General features: G+C 37.8%; 1 protein-coding gene across 2 annotated transcripts in view; it reads right to left on the reverse strand.

Moving 5' to 3' along the window:
- The window catches only part of Fur2 (furin-like protease 2), a 583898-nt gene that overhangs the window by 561515 nt on the left and 7592 nt on the right, over positions 1-14791 (reverse strand). The window lies entirely within an intron of this gene.

The following is a 14791-nucleotide window of genomic DNA, read 5'->3' on the forward strand; positions in this document are numbered from 1 at the left end:
CATCTACTATATGCTCGTAAGGGAATGTTTTTGTTTTTCACTGTTTTTCACCGCTGTCTCTAAGCCATCTGCTGATTACTAAGTTGGTTACCTCAGTCCTTCTTACCAGAACACAACAAAGGTTCTTGAGTTAACTTTTCAACATTTCTGAATTCGACATTTTTTTTCTTGTAAAATCATATTGGGAAGAGAATTTTCGATAACTGAGATTTGTTACATAGAATTTAATCATGAAAACGTAAGAAAGAAAATGTCTCATTCATGTCAAAAATGATCTTCGCCGTTCCATTTTTAGCTAATACAGAATTAGTTTCCTTAAAATCTTATCTGACCTCAATGACTAGCGGAATTTACAGCGGTCACTTACGCCATATGCTGTGCTGGAAGCGATAACTGAGACGGTACAATATAAATGTTCGTTCTTTATAAATTTCCGGAAGCTGATGAAGAACATACGAGTATGTTCCGCAAAGTTGAATTGAAAAAATGAAGATACTAATAACCACACATGTTCTCAGTTTCTAGTCGGAAAGATAATAATAAAAGAAATGCGTTTTTTTTTCCGTCTTAGTTAGGGTCAAATTCTCACTTTTATATCTTCCTTTGGGTTTAATTTACTCTCTGTGACCTCAGGTCATAATGTGTCTCACTCATCCACTTGAAACCCGATTCTCTCTCTCTCTCTCTCTCTCTCTCTCTCTCTCTCTCTCTCTCTCTCTCTCTCTCTGAATGAATGAATTACAGGTAACACAATGTAATATCACAAAATACCAATATTTCATATACTCTCCAAGCTTTGCCTTCTCTCTCTCTCTCTCTCTCTCTCTCTCTCTCTCTCTCTCTCTCTCTCTCTCTCTCTCTCTCTCTCTCTCTCTCTCTCAAATGCCCGAAGTCTAATTGTCTCTCTCTCTCTCTCTCTCTCTCCCTCAAATGCCCGAAGCCTAATCTCTCTCTCTCTCTCTCTCTCTCTCTCTCTCTCTCTCTCTCTCTCTCTCTCTCTCTCTCTTCTTGCCGAATATATGACTTATGACATTTAGGCTATAAAACCAAGTAATGAAGCCCATTTCTCTATCTCATCTAACTGAAGCTCTCTCTCTCTCTCTCTCTCTCTCTCTCTCTCTCTCTCTCTCTCTCTCTCTCTCTCTCTCTGGGCGGCATAAATTTGGTGTGTCTTAACTTGAGTGCCCCATCCCTCACTTCCAATGAAACATATCTCATTAGTCTTCCTTCTTCTTATCTTCTTAGTTCTCTCCTCAATCGTTCATTATGCTGTCTAACTTTTCCTATTTCTTTCTCCGACTTTTTTTTTTATACTCTTGTTTTTTTTCCGTCGCTTATCTCCCTTTCCATTGTTCGTTGTGAAAACTTCCTCCTTCGCAACTCGGACTTTTCTCTTTAGTTTTTTTTTCTGCTCGTTGCTTTCACTCTGCACAATCCTGTTCTTCGCTTCGCGCTTTCTTTTTCTTCGCCCTCCCTTCATCGCATTGTTTCCTCTTTCATATGTCATCATATTATTTCTCTTTTCATGCTTCCTGGATTAATAAATGCACAAACACAAAGATTAGTATTCTCTCTCTCTCTCTCTCTCTCTCTCTCTCTCTCTCTCTCTCTCTCTCTCTCTCTCTCTCTCTTTCTTTCTTTCTTCTTCTTCTTCTTCTTTGGTGCCGTCGTCTCTCCGAGCTTGTACATTTTTTATTTTGTTATCTTTCAAAACAAACTGGCATTCAAGATTAGCCATGATCTTTTCAAGTAAAACCAGAATGAACGTATATTGGCACCGAACATTTTCCGTGCACAATATTCAGTACAGGGAACCCGCAATGAACATGATTAACACATTCCAAAAATATTTTATTCGATGGGACTTCAATCTTCCACGTAGCCAGGTTAATCGCCATTTCACAAACCCTCTGCCCAATGCTTTCATTTTCCACAATCATTAGTTTTGCAAGCCAATGCAGTGCTTGGTTCATTCCGGTTGTAGGAAGCATCACATAAAATTCGTTTAAACAATGAACAAAACTGGGTTCTTTCACACACACATCTAGCAAATCTGCATATCATGAATGAATTCCGCATATCATAAATCTATCCAGCATTTCATGAACGTTTTGCATAACGTATATGTCCCGACGCATATTAGAACTTTTTGCATATCATAAATCTGCTTTGCATATGATAATCTTCGGTGTATCATACATTTACTGGTGGCCAGGGAAAAATACAACGGGAAATCAAATTAAAAATGGAACTTATGTCTCAACATCACAGAAAATAAAACAAATGGTTTTGATCGTCCTGAGTCCTACGCCGGTTTTGTTTTCCTGAATCCTACAAAGCTTTTCTATTATGTCTTGATTCTTACAGGACTTTTGTTTTCCTGAATCATACATAGCTTTTGTATGTCTTGATTCTTACAGGACTTTTGTTTTCCTGAATCATACATAGCTTTTGTATGTCTTGATTCTTACAGGACTTTTGTTTTCCTGAATCCTACAAAGCTTTTCTATTAATGCATGTCTTGATTCTTACAGGACTTCTGTTTTCCAGAATCCTACATAGCTTTTGTATGTCTTGGTTCTTACAGGTATTTTGTTTTCCTGAATCATACATAGCTTTTGTATGCCTTGATTCTTACAGGACTTTTGTTTTCCAGAATCCTACAAAGCTTTTCTATACATGTCTTGATTCTTACGGGGCTTTTGTTTTCCTGAATCATACATAGCTTTGCATGTCTTGATTCTTACAGGATTTTTGTTTTCCTGAATCCTACAAAGCTTTTCCTTATATGTCTTGATTCTTACAGGGCTTTTGTTTTCCTGAATTATACATAGCTTCTGCATGTCTTGATTCTTACAGGACTTTTGTTTTCCTGAATCATACGTAGCTTTTGTATGTCTTGATTCTTACAGGACTTTTGTTTTCCTGAATCATACATAGCTTTTGTATGTCTTGATTCTTACAGGACTTTTGTTTTCCTGAATCATACATAGCTATTGTATGTCTTGATTCTTACAGGGCTTTTGTTTTCCTCAATCCTACATAGCTTTTGTATGTCTTGATTCTTACAGGACTTTTGTTTTCCTGAATCATACATAGCTTTTGTATGTCTTGATTCTTACAGGACTTTTGTTTTCCTGAATCATACATAGCTATTGTATGTCTTGATTCTTACAGGGCTTTTGTTTTCCTCAATCCTACATAGCTTTTGTATGTCTTGATTCTTACAGGACTTTTGTTTTCCTGAATCATACATAGCTTTTGTATGTCTTGATTCTTACAGGACTTTTGTTTGTCCTGACTTTCAAAAGGTTTTGGTTTTCCTGACCCTTGCAGAGCTTTTTCCGATTACAACAAAGCTTCACTTTTCCTGAAATCCAGAGATTTTCCCGATTACTACAAGCTTCATTTTTCCTGAAATCCAGAGATTTTTGCGATAATTACAAGGCTTCATTTTTCCAGAGAGCCACGCCCTTCAAATTACAGACTCGGAGAATTTAGTGAAGATTTAACAAAAAACAACAAAGCTAAAGGGGAAAACTGCCACTGATAGTAAACATCATAGGCCCACTGAGAGAGAGAGAGAGAGAGAGAGAGAGAGAGAGAGAGAGAGAGAGAGAGAGAGAGAGAGAGAGAATATCGTAAGTGATTCAAGGTATTTATTCCATTCGTTTTAGTATTATGTATGAGCAGATACGGACACCGCAAATATATACCATTTTAATCAGTCAGAGAGAGAGAGAGAGAGAGAGAGAGAGAGACAAAAGTCATGCATGATAATTAGTCTAACATTTCTAGCATTATATATGAGTAGATACGGGAACCGTAAACATATACCGAAATTATATTCAGTCGAGATGAAAAAAAAAGAGAAAGAAATAAAAACATCATCAAACAGGGTGAGCAAAATAAGAGATCAACATTAACAGGATTACGAGAACTGCAAAAAAGGTTCTCCAGTTGCGGCCAAAGCTTCATGAAAGTGTTCTCTGAGATACTGTAGGCTACTGTAAGAAGTTTCTTTCAGCGGACGATGGGGGTGAAGGGGATTGGGGAGGGGAGGGTGGAGGGAACATTCTATTAAATGCAAGAACGCAAGTATTAGGCTATACGGATACGGAAACGTTACAGGGATAAAAGACATATTCATATATATATATATATATATATATATATATATATATATATATATAGCCAATATATATATATATAGTATACCTTAGTTTAACAGACCACTGAGCTGGTTAACAGCTCTCCTAGGGCTGGCCCGAAGGATTAGACTTATTTTACGTGGCTAAGAACCAATTGGTTACTTAGCAACGGGACCTACAGCTTATTGTGGAATCCGAACCACATTATAGCGAGAAATGAATTTCTATCACCAGAAATAAATTCCTCTAACTCTTCATCAGCCGGCGGCGGGAATTGAACTCCGGCCCATCGAATGACAGTCTGAAGCTCAACCGGTTCGGCCAACAAAGGTCTTATATATTATATATATATATATATATATATATATATATATATATATATATATATATATATATATATATATATATATATATAATATATAAACATATAATTTATATAAACACGCATATATATACATATATATGTGTATATATAGCCTATATGCATACATACACATACATGTAAATACGTTTATAAATGCGTATATATACATGAGCTTAAAAAATCACAGTAGATACACGTGACTTCAGTACGCAAGCGAATCCCACAGGAAAATGACAGGCAGAACTTTTTGTGCCCAGACGATGCGTTAATAAACGTGAAAGCGCTTGCTACTGAGCTTCTGCCTGTCATTTTCCTGTGGGCTTCGCTTATATATAAATTCCGTATATGTGTATATAAATATATATATATATATATATATATATATATATATATATATATATATATATATACACATATACTAGAATAGACTGGATTCATTGAATTCAGGCTATAAAGCCAAGCACAGGGCCAATATCGACCATTCTGCTGAAGACATTGAAAAGAGGGAGTCGAGTTGCTGGACAGTAAGATAAAGAGGTCCGGAATATAAATGAGACGAAGTACGGGGTCTAAAAACTGAAACTGGGAGGAAACCCCACAATTGCACTAAGAAGTAATAGTGTATATATATATACGAGTATACATATATATATATATATATATATATATATATATATATATATATATATATATATATATATATACATATATATATATATATATATATATATATATATATATATATATATATATATATATATATATATATATATATATATATATATATATATATATGTACCATACTGGGTGAGATGGCATCCATTGTAATAAGACCTCAAATCTTCAAGCATACCCAGCAATTTTTCACCAATTTTCGTCGAAATATGATGAACTAGCTAAGAATATTAACATGCTTTGTTATAAATATACTTACACACACACACACACACACACACACACACATATATATATATATATATATATATATATATATATATATATATATACATATACACCGGTTGTGATTATGGAACAGGACATCATAATTTCTTCATATTTCTTGCACTTGGATCTCAAGGCTTTGTAGTGACAAGCGTCTCCAAAAAAAGCGCGAAGTCGTCGAGAACTTAAGAGGGCATTGTGGCTATTACAATTACATACACATAAATTAAAAATATATAAAAATCTTATAACTATATCTGACCTATGTTCACGATTCTAAAATATAGACTAGTGATACAACAGCAGTATTGAAAATAAAAAAAAAAATGCAAGCAAAACTTAGGAAACCAGCTCTTACAAAAAAAACAGCAATTTAATATCAGAATATATATCTTACGGAATTAATCATAAAATGTCTCACGGAATGCTCAAGGCGTGGAATGGAATCCTTAGCGCGAACCTGTAATAATTCAACAGCTTTAAAAATAAAAGATATTATAACAATTATTCATGCTACTCAACATCAAGAATACATGATCTGCATCCGATACTCTTCATAATGAAACAATGACGACAACACAATGACGTGGCTAGGAAAGGACTGTACGTAACCCCATGGTTGTGAATATTTGACATCCGATATCATCTGTAATAGCTTGAAAGGGGATATCCGAGAAAGCTAAAGCTCTTCGTTGGGTGAGTCGGTAGAGCTGCGGACTGTCACTCGATGGGTCAGAGTTCAATTCGCCGGCCGGCTGATGAAGAGTTAGAGGAATTTATTTCTGGTGATAGAAATTCATTTCTCGCTATAATGTGGTTCGGATTCCACAGTAAGCTGTAGGTCCCGTTGCTAAGTAACCAATTGGTTCTTAGCCACGTAAAATAAGTCTAATCCTTCGGGCCAGCCCTAGGAGAGCTGTTAATCAGCTCAGTGGTCTGGTAAAACTAAGGTATACTTAACTTCGAGAAAGCTAATAATGATTTATTTCGTTTTTGGGGAATACAAACACCACAGTCATACGAATGTAAATCTGATCTACTTTCGGTAAAATAAAACTATTACATAAACGTTCGTAGAACTCTAATGATATCACCGTTGCTTTTCCGCTTAGCCTAATTGTTTCCTGAGAGAGAGAGAGAGAGAGAGAGAGAGAGAGAGAGAGAGAGAGAGAGATCCAGTACAAAAAAAAAAAAGATTGAACTTCCGTTGACAGATATATTCGCGTTTTAAATAGTTTTTTATTTTATCTCCAGCACAAAAAACAGATTTACAACAAACCTCCATAACATAAGCTCCTTCGAAGTCCAATAGGAAAAAACCTGCAATCGAATCCTTTTTTTTTTTTCAGTGCAGGACAATCATAAACAAAGCCTCCCCTAAGATTTATTCTAATGGCAATGAAATACTTCTTTTTATAAATCTTTTTATCCTTTAGTAATAGTTACGGTCAAGAAAAATGTATTTTTACATCTTCTATCGCCCTTCTGGCGATCGGAGATAATATTTATTCCTCTTTGGAATCTTTTCTAAGAATCCAGCGAACAGAAAAATATGAATATGATATGAGAGGGACGACGGGTACTCCTCCTACAAATAACAACCACACACACACACACACTCACACACACAGTTTCCTTCAAGGCGAATTACTTGAAACAGAAAAAAGTTCCGCTCCAAAACCCTCGTTTGCTAACAACCAAATAAACCTCAGTCTCTCGTATGAAATGAGGAACGTCCTGAAAGACGCCTAGACTCGGCATACGAGAAAATTAGCGACAAACTGAGACCAAAACGTCATGATCTTCCAAAAATGACCGACCGTGAGATTAAGCCAAAAAGCGCACAGCAAGATTATCGTGACGATCCGAAGACCACTGCCTTAGAAAAGAGGCATCATCTGGCGATTGCACGATGCAAACTGACCAATTGCACAGGGTAAAACCGGCACAAATGAACCAATCAGGGCGAAGCAGTATAATGACAGGCCGGCCGGGTGCAGGGCTGTCAATGGCAATAGAGTTAACCTGAATAACATCGACCTGTTTGTTCGTTGGAGGTAAAACTACCCACCGTTCGTCATGTTGGGTCCCCTTTAAAAAACCTGAATGAAAAGGGGTAAGCTACTTTTTTTTTCCCCACTCTACTTCTGATATACTTTATTCGTTTGCTATTCAGTACTCATGGCTGTAAAGAAGATTCCCCATATTTTACATCCCTGCCACATTATCGTTCAATAATGTAAATTCCATCATCACCAGTGTAAGAACAAATCATAATTAAACAGAGAAACAGAATAACAGAACTGCATACCTACAACACCGTACCTGATATTCATCAACGAAATGAACAAACAGGACGGGAGTGTTCACAAGAGATATTACTACCCGACCAGGGACACAGTGCCATGCCACAGAGAGGAATGGTGAGGGGAAGGGGGTTGGATACAAGGGCGAGGGTGCCGCAGCGAGAGGATTGGAAGGATAGGAGAGAGGGGAAGCGAAGAAGATCTCGCCAAAACAAGGGAGAGAAAAGAAAGGCCCCAGTGAAGGACGATGTCTCGCATATCCGGGAGAGGATTATGAAAGGTGCATCTAAATCAAGTTACTGTTCAGGCATCCCACAAGGGAGGTCATTGTCCGCCCTGTCTAATTTTTTCCTGAAACACACTCGAATGTTTGAAAGGTCCTCTTTAAGTCTTAGCCACATCTAAGGGGGTTCAAATTACAATTCAAAGAGATGAGAACATTATCTGCGTGCTACAGATGTTTTACTGTAATTTTTACGTGCGAATTTAAAACAATTTATGGCTGTATTTAAACATTTCTGAAAGGCTCCTCTAATATTTCTTGATGATTACTTCCAAAGGTGAAAATCAATGGGCTATGACATGAATGTTACATCTAACGCACAACTCTCTCTCTCTCTCTCTCTCTCTCTCATACACACACACACACACACGAATACAGTCACACATACGCAAACACACACACACACACACACACGGTTACGAGATGCTACACTACACTCGCCTCGCTAGCAAGAGTTCGCGATCTGGGTCAGTTACATGGAAAACTCACTATGCCTGTCGATCTAAGTAGCCTAACGTACCATGTACATCAGTCGGCCGCAGTAAATAGCAACCAGAGGGGAGGGGGAGAATAGAGAAAACAAATTAATGACATAAGTGATCGGTATTTCGTCAAAAAGTCTATATACCATCACGTAATCAATAATGGATAGGTCTCGACGAGGCAATGCAATAATATACGGAAGCTTACTTACAATTTAGACGAGGGAAGACGCTAAGCCTAGTTAATTTTCAACTTCACTCTTCTAAGTTACAAAGTTTTAAGCAATCTACTCCCAGCTCCCTTCTCTCTCTCTCTCTCTCTCTCTCTCTCTCTCTCTCTCTCTCTCTCTCTCTCTCTCTCTCTCTCTCTCTCTCTCTCTCTCTCTCTCTCTCAACTGCCAGATTTACATACAGCTGACTGCTTCCGTAATTACAAAAATATAACCCAGTGGATCGCTGTAATATGGCTACACGGTCATTCCCCAAAAAACCCAGGGGGATGAAGGAGAAAAGAGGCCACGAGAGAGAAGAGAAAAAAGAGAAAACAATCCCCTAAGAAGAGGCAGGAACTTCTGAACATTACACTAATGGCTAGCGTCACGTAATGCTGCAATAACAATGCAGTAACACGAGACTCAAATGCGCCCTTTGCATTTACAAATTCTCAGAGGTTCCTTTGACCCTTTTGCTAAGTCCTTCTCGTTTTCTTACAGCTGTAATTTGGCAAAGGAAATTATTCAAAACACATCAGAAGCCAAGAACCTATTTATCCAACTCCTTCCCATCTGGTTAATCATTTATTTCGCTTTTAAGTTTTATATATATATATATATAAAAAAATTCTAAATCGCTTCCAAAATAAAATAATTCTAGACAGGACTTCAATTTGGGCTCCTTCGAAGAATAGCCCTCAGGCGTCCACATGCCGTATAAGCAAACGGTGTGGCCCGTTTTCCACTAAAACGCAGCCACTGGCCTCAGAGTTTGATTATATAAGAACAGGGTGCCGGAGATTACGGTTTTCTTGCGAAGGACAAAAGTATTAATGCATCTGCTCGTTAGCTGTTCCGGGAGTAAAATGGGATGGAGGATCTGGGACGCACTCGTGCAATCACAGAGGTTAAAACTGAATCAGAAATCCTATAATATATATATATATATATATATATATATATATATATATATATATATATATATACATACATACACACATACATATTAATTAAAGTCCTCCTGGGACTCATAAGGTTCATAGGGCCGGCGCTGAACTCCGGTTTCTTAGGCCGACAGCCAGTGGGGAGAAATCCTATTGCCTAAGACACGTGGCCAGTGCGTCGCTAGGCCCACTGTTTAACTCCTCAGCCCGAGGGCTGGTACCTATTTTCTTATTAACCCTCTTGAGTTTTTCAGACTGCTAGGTTGGCGGGCCACCGGGTTTATGCAATGGCGCCACCCCCAAGCCACCAGTGAGTGGCGGGATTTGAACCCCAGTCCTCTCGACTGGTAGGCGAGAACCTTACCACTGCGCCACCACGGCAACAATATATATACTTATCGTGTGTATTCATTTGTAGCGTATGTATAATGTATGTAAGAGAGAATAAAGGATCCACGATCTCACTCGCTAGACTTCTTTCGGCAAAACTGAAGACTACTACCGTGCCCCTCTGGTTCAGAAACTTACTACCGTGCCCTCTGGTTCAGAAACTATCAGTTTATGTGAAAAATGGTCGGCAGTGTTGAGTACCAGCCCCTTGGGGATGAACGTAAAAATATACACGAACGACTGTAAATATCATAAACATAAACACAAAGGCATAAACATAGACAAGAGGCGGTAAATATTACGATCGCCGACTGGCGGGAACCAGGCGGCGGCAGTAACCTCCATTTTTACCCTCCTTTCTCCCTCCGTCGGCCTGGGATTTTGAATAATGAAGGAGCGATTACCCGTTGGGACTTCTGATTCAATGATGACTTCCGTAGTTGCACGAGTGTTCCAGATTCTCCGTCCCCTTTGACTCCCGGATCAACTGACGAGTGGACGTGTTAATCCTTTTGTCCTTTATAAGAAAACGGTAACTTCCGGCACTTTGTTCTCATATCATCAAACGGCTTCTGGCTACATCGTGCGTGCAAGGAAGAAGGCCAGTAGGGCATATAGTATAGGCCTAAACATGAGGCCAGATACATGCTGTTCTGTTACAAGCATCAATATTGAATAGCAAGGTACACTGAGCACGAACTTAATAGTCTATCCCCATCTTTCAAGAGCCATACGCTTTGACCTTGAAAGATAATCCGGTAATAGGATAATCTTGAAGGCTTCCAGAAGTCACGAGTCAGCTTGTGATCTACTTACCCTTTCGTTTCTCCAGTCTGATGTCGTGAATCTATTCATATAAACAATAACAAAATATAAAAAAAGGGAGGAAATAGTACTGAAAGTTATAAACCACCCACTACAAGAGAAAATATAACAGACGAGGAAGAGAATGAAATGTAAGAAAATACATATAGCAGATCCCGCCAAAACCAGTCAGCGTAATGACGTCACAAGGAAACCCTCCAAAGAGGCACGGAGCAAGACCACCGAGAAACGCGGAGGCTCAACTGTCAGACGAACGCTCGCCTTAAAATGCCTTTCATTCCTTCCATAACTACCATACCGCAGACGTACTAACTCGATTACATCTCTGCACCTCGTGGAATGTTAGCCTTTCTACAACCAGATCCTAGGCCTAAACGACTGTATTTCTACTACCGTATTCTAGTTAAAAAATACTATTATATTTTACTATATATACTTCCTGCTATTACTGTGTTTAATGACATTGTAGAGTTTTGCAATTTTCAATATTCGTATTTAGCCCTCTTGACCTGACCTCTGTAACCACCTAAGGACCCCAGATGGAAATTAATCGTCTGAAATCTGTATTTTTTATCGTTATCATTTTTAATTTTTTTTTCTATTATTCCCCATATAATTACTGTCATTACCATTATTATGAATTCTATTTTTTCTACTTCTTCGGCAATTGTGTGGATACTGCCGATAATTGTTTTTGTTATATTACCTTATGCATCTAGATTGTGTGTATTGTACTTGTATATTCCATTTATATGGCCCTGAGCCGCAATAGAGATTATTATTATTATTATTATTATTATTATTATTATTATTACTGTACCATCATATATTACTATTATGCACCCGATAACCTGGTCGTTGTAAAGCCATGAATTAAATAGAAAATGAACATATGCTCCTGAAAAAAAGGAGTATTTCTACCATAACACTAAAGTGCACATTTTCACCTGAAAAAATGCCAGTGTATCTAGACAGCCTTGGTAACCCACAACTGGATTTGCCATAAACCTCAAGTGCGTGTTTGCTTCTCAAATAACGTTATTTCTAGCACCAACATCAAGCCCCGCAATTGGTCAGAAACTAAGGTTTGAGCTCATATCAAACAAGTAAAAAATGCCCCGAAGTTTCTTCGGTGCAATCGAGTTTTCTGTACAGCCACTACAGCGTATAAATTAAGGCCACCGAAAATAGATCTATCTTTCGGTGGTCTCGGTATAATGCTACATGAGCCTGGCCCTATGAAACTTTAACCACGGTCCGGTGGTGATATATCCTAAATCGTTGCCAGAAGCACGATTACGGCTAACTTTAACCTTTAATAAAATAAAAATTACTGAGGCTGGAGGGCTACAATTTGGTATGTTTCATGAGTGGAGGGTGGATAATCAACATACCAATTTGCAGCCCCCTAGCCTCAATAGTTTTTAAGATCTGAGGGCGGACAGAAAAAGTGAGGACGGACAGACAAAGCCGGCACAATAGTTTTCTTTTACAGAAAACTAAAATGTATCTGCACAATAAACCCGCAATGGATATTTGCACCTAAAGTGATGCAAGCATTTCTATCAGTGCTGCTGAGCATATTTAGCACCAGGAAAGTCAGTCACGTGTGCTTCCCAAAGCAACTGACCGCTGCCGCAAGTTTAAAAGGGGATCAATAAATGCTTGCATTCCTTACATCTTTCCGTACACTTCATAGATTTTTCCTCCTTTTACGTTATTAACAAGATCCAGCACTCAAGGACAGGACGCTGCAATCCAATAACTCACCTCAATAACCCTATAGCAACGAGAGAGAGAGAGAGAGAGAGAGAGAGAGAGAGAGAGAGAGTTACAAATGCCATCCAGAGCAAAAACGTACGATACAGCAGCCGTCAATATGTACTAGGAAAGAACAAGAGCCATTGAAAGGTCAACAAGATAATAACGGAGGCTTAGCTGACCGCTTCGGAAGACAGGCGCCATCGACACTACGCCCAAAGGCGATCTACGCGGGAGAAGGGCACGGGCGACCTCATTCCCCCATAGAAAACCCACACTTCCAACCGGAATGGCAGGCTAACATGTAGGAGCCGATCAAGAAACCATTTAGCCTACAGTACTTCTATGGGAGACGTGGGAAAAGGTCTTATTCATTTACTTGCTTATTTATGCATTCATTTGTTTATTTATTAAGCAAACGAGCGTCACCACTAGTGTAGGGGGGAGGGACGGGGGCAAACCAGCCCACTTCAGTGCTGGTCCCAAGTCCTGACAAACAAGAAGGGTTGGAATTAGGAAGAGCATCCTTCTGTAAAACATCTGCCAAAACGAATTATGAAATGATCCGCTCAAAATAAAAATAGAAATTAAACAGCTGGAGGGGGCTCATTAATATGGCGACCCCGACCAGGAATTAAGCTGAGAAGACCACTGGCACACTTTCCGAGACTTTCTTAGGTTCTGCCGAAAAATTTTTTTTCTGAAATGACATCTGAAAACTGGACCATGGTAGGGTTGAAGAAGTTGGACAGCTGAAGAAGTTGGACAGTATGAAGAGCTCAAAGGGAACGGGTGCAAAGCAAAAGGCAGAGAGATATGCAACTATGGTCGAAGAGACTCTGTCAAGAGCCTTCAGCCTTTAGTTGCATCTGCAGTGTGCCGCCAAAAGGAAGTGTTGTTTTAGGGTAGCAGACGAAGTAGAGACATACCTTACAATAATCAGACGTGACATATGTGCCCGAAAAGCACGCGTATACATAATATATACAATATATATATATATATATATATATATATATATATATATATATATATATATATATATATATATATATATATATATATATATATATATATATATATAAACCGGAATCACGAAAATATGGAACGTGATGAATATATAAATAAAGACAAAATCCATGAAGGAAAGAGAGACAATGGAGTCCTGCAAGGCCTTTCGACTTATCGACCTTTACTTAGCAGTAATTAAAGGACGTAAGTCGAAAGGCCTTGCAGCACTCCATGTGAAAAAATACAAGCATTTGTTTCTCTTTCCTTCGTGATTTTGTCTTTTATATATATATATATATATATATATATATATATATATATATATAATATACAAGTATATAAATATACCGTATATTATAATATATATATATATATATATATATATATATATATATATATATATATATATATATATATATATATATATATATATTTATATATAAAAAGACAAGGTCACTGGTGGATGACGAAAAATGTTGCTCTATTCATCCATAACATGATGAATCAAGATAGGTCCAGTACTCAGGTAAAAATATTTTCATTCAGATATAACTAAGAATAAGAGTAATTTTGCACTTGCAATTTTAGAAATACATCTGGTTCTGTCTATATTCATACACACACACACACACACACATATATATATATATATTCATCACATACAGTTTTACACCCTCCAGTGCAAACAAAACACTCACACACAAATACATATCTATATATACATAATATATATATACATATATATACTGTATATATATATCTCTCAATATATATATATATATATATATATATATATATATATATATATATATATATATATATATATATGTGTGTGTGTGTGTGTGTGTGTGTGTGTGTGTGTGTGTTTGTGTGTGTTTTTGTGTTTGTGTGTGTAAAGAGAACAGTATGCTAAAACTTTTAGAGTGTATCTCTCGTTAAGGTGCTTCGGCAGTGCCCTCCTGCAGTGCAATTGCAAGACGAAATCTGCAAGAAGCAATCATCCATAATTCCCTCCCATAAAGTATTCCATTTCGGTGCATCATGGGCCGAGCTAATGAGCATGGCGCAGCCTAACGAAATTGTTACGGTTTGCTGTGCACGTGGGAAGAAAGATGACGGA

This window comes from Macrobrachium rosenbergii, chromosome 11 (assembly GCF_040412425.1).
Source record: "Macrobrachium rosenbergii isolate ZJJX-2024 chromosome 11, ASM4041242v1, whole genome shotgun sequence".
Classification (NCBI taxonomy): Eukaryota; Metazoa; Arthropoda; class Malacostraca; order Decapoda; family Palaemonidae; genus Macrobrachium; species Macrobrachium rosenbergii.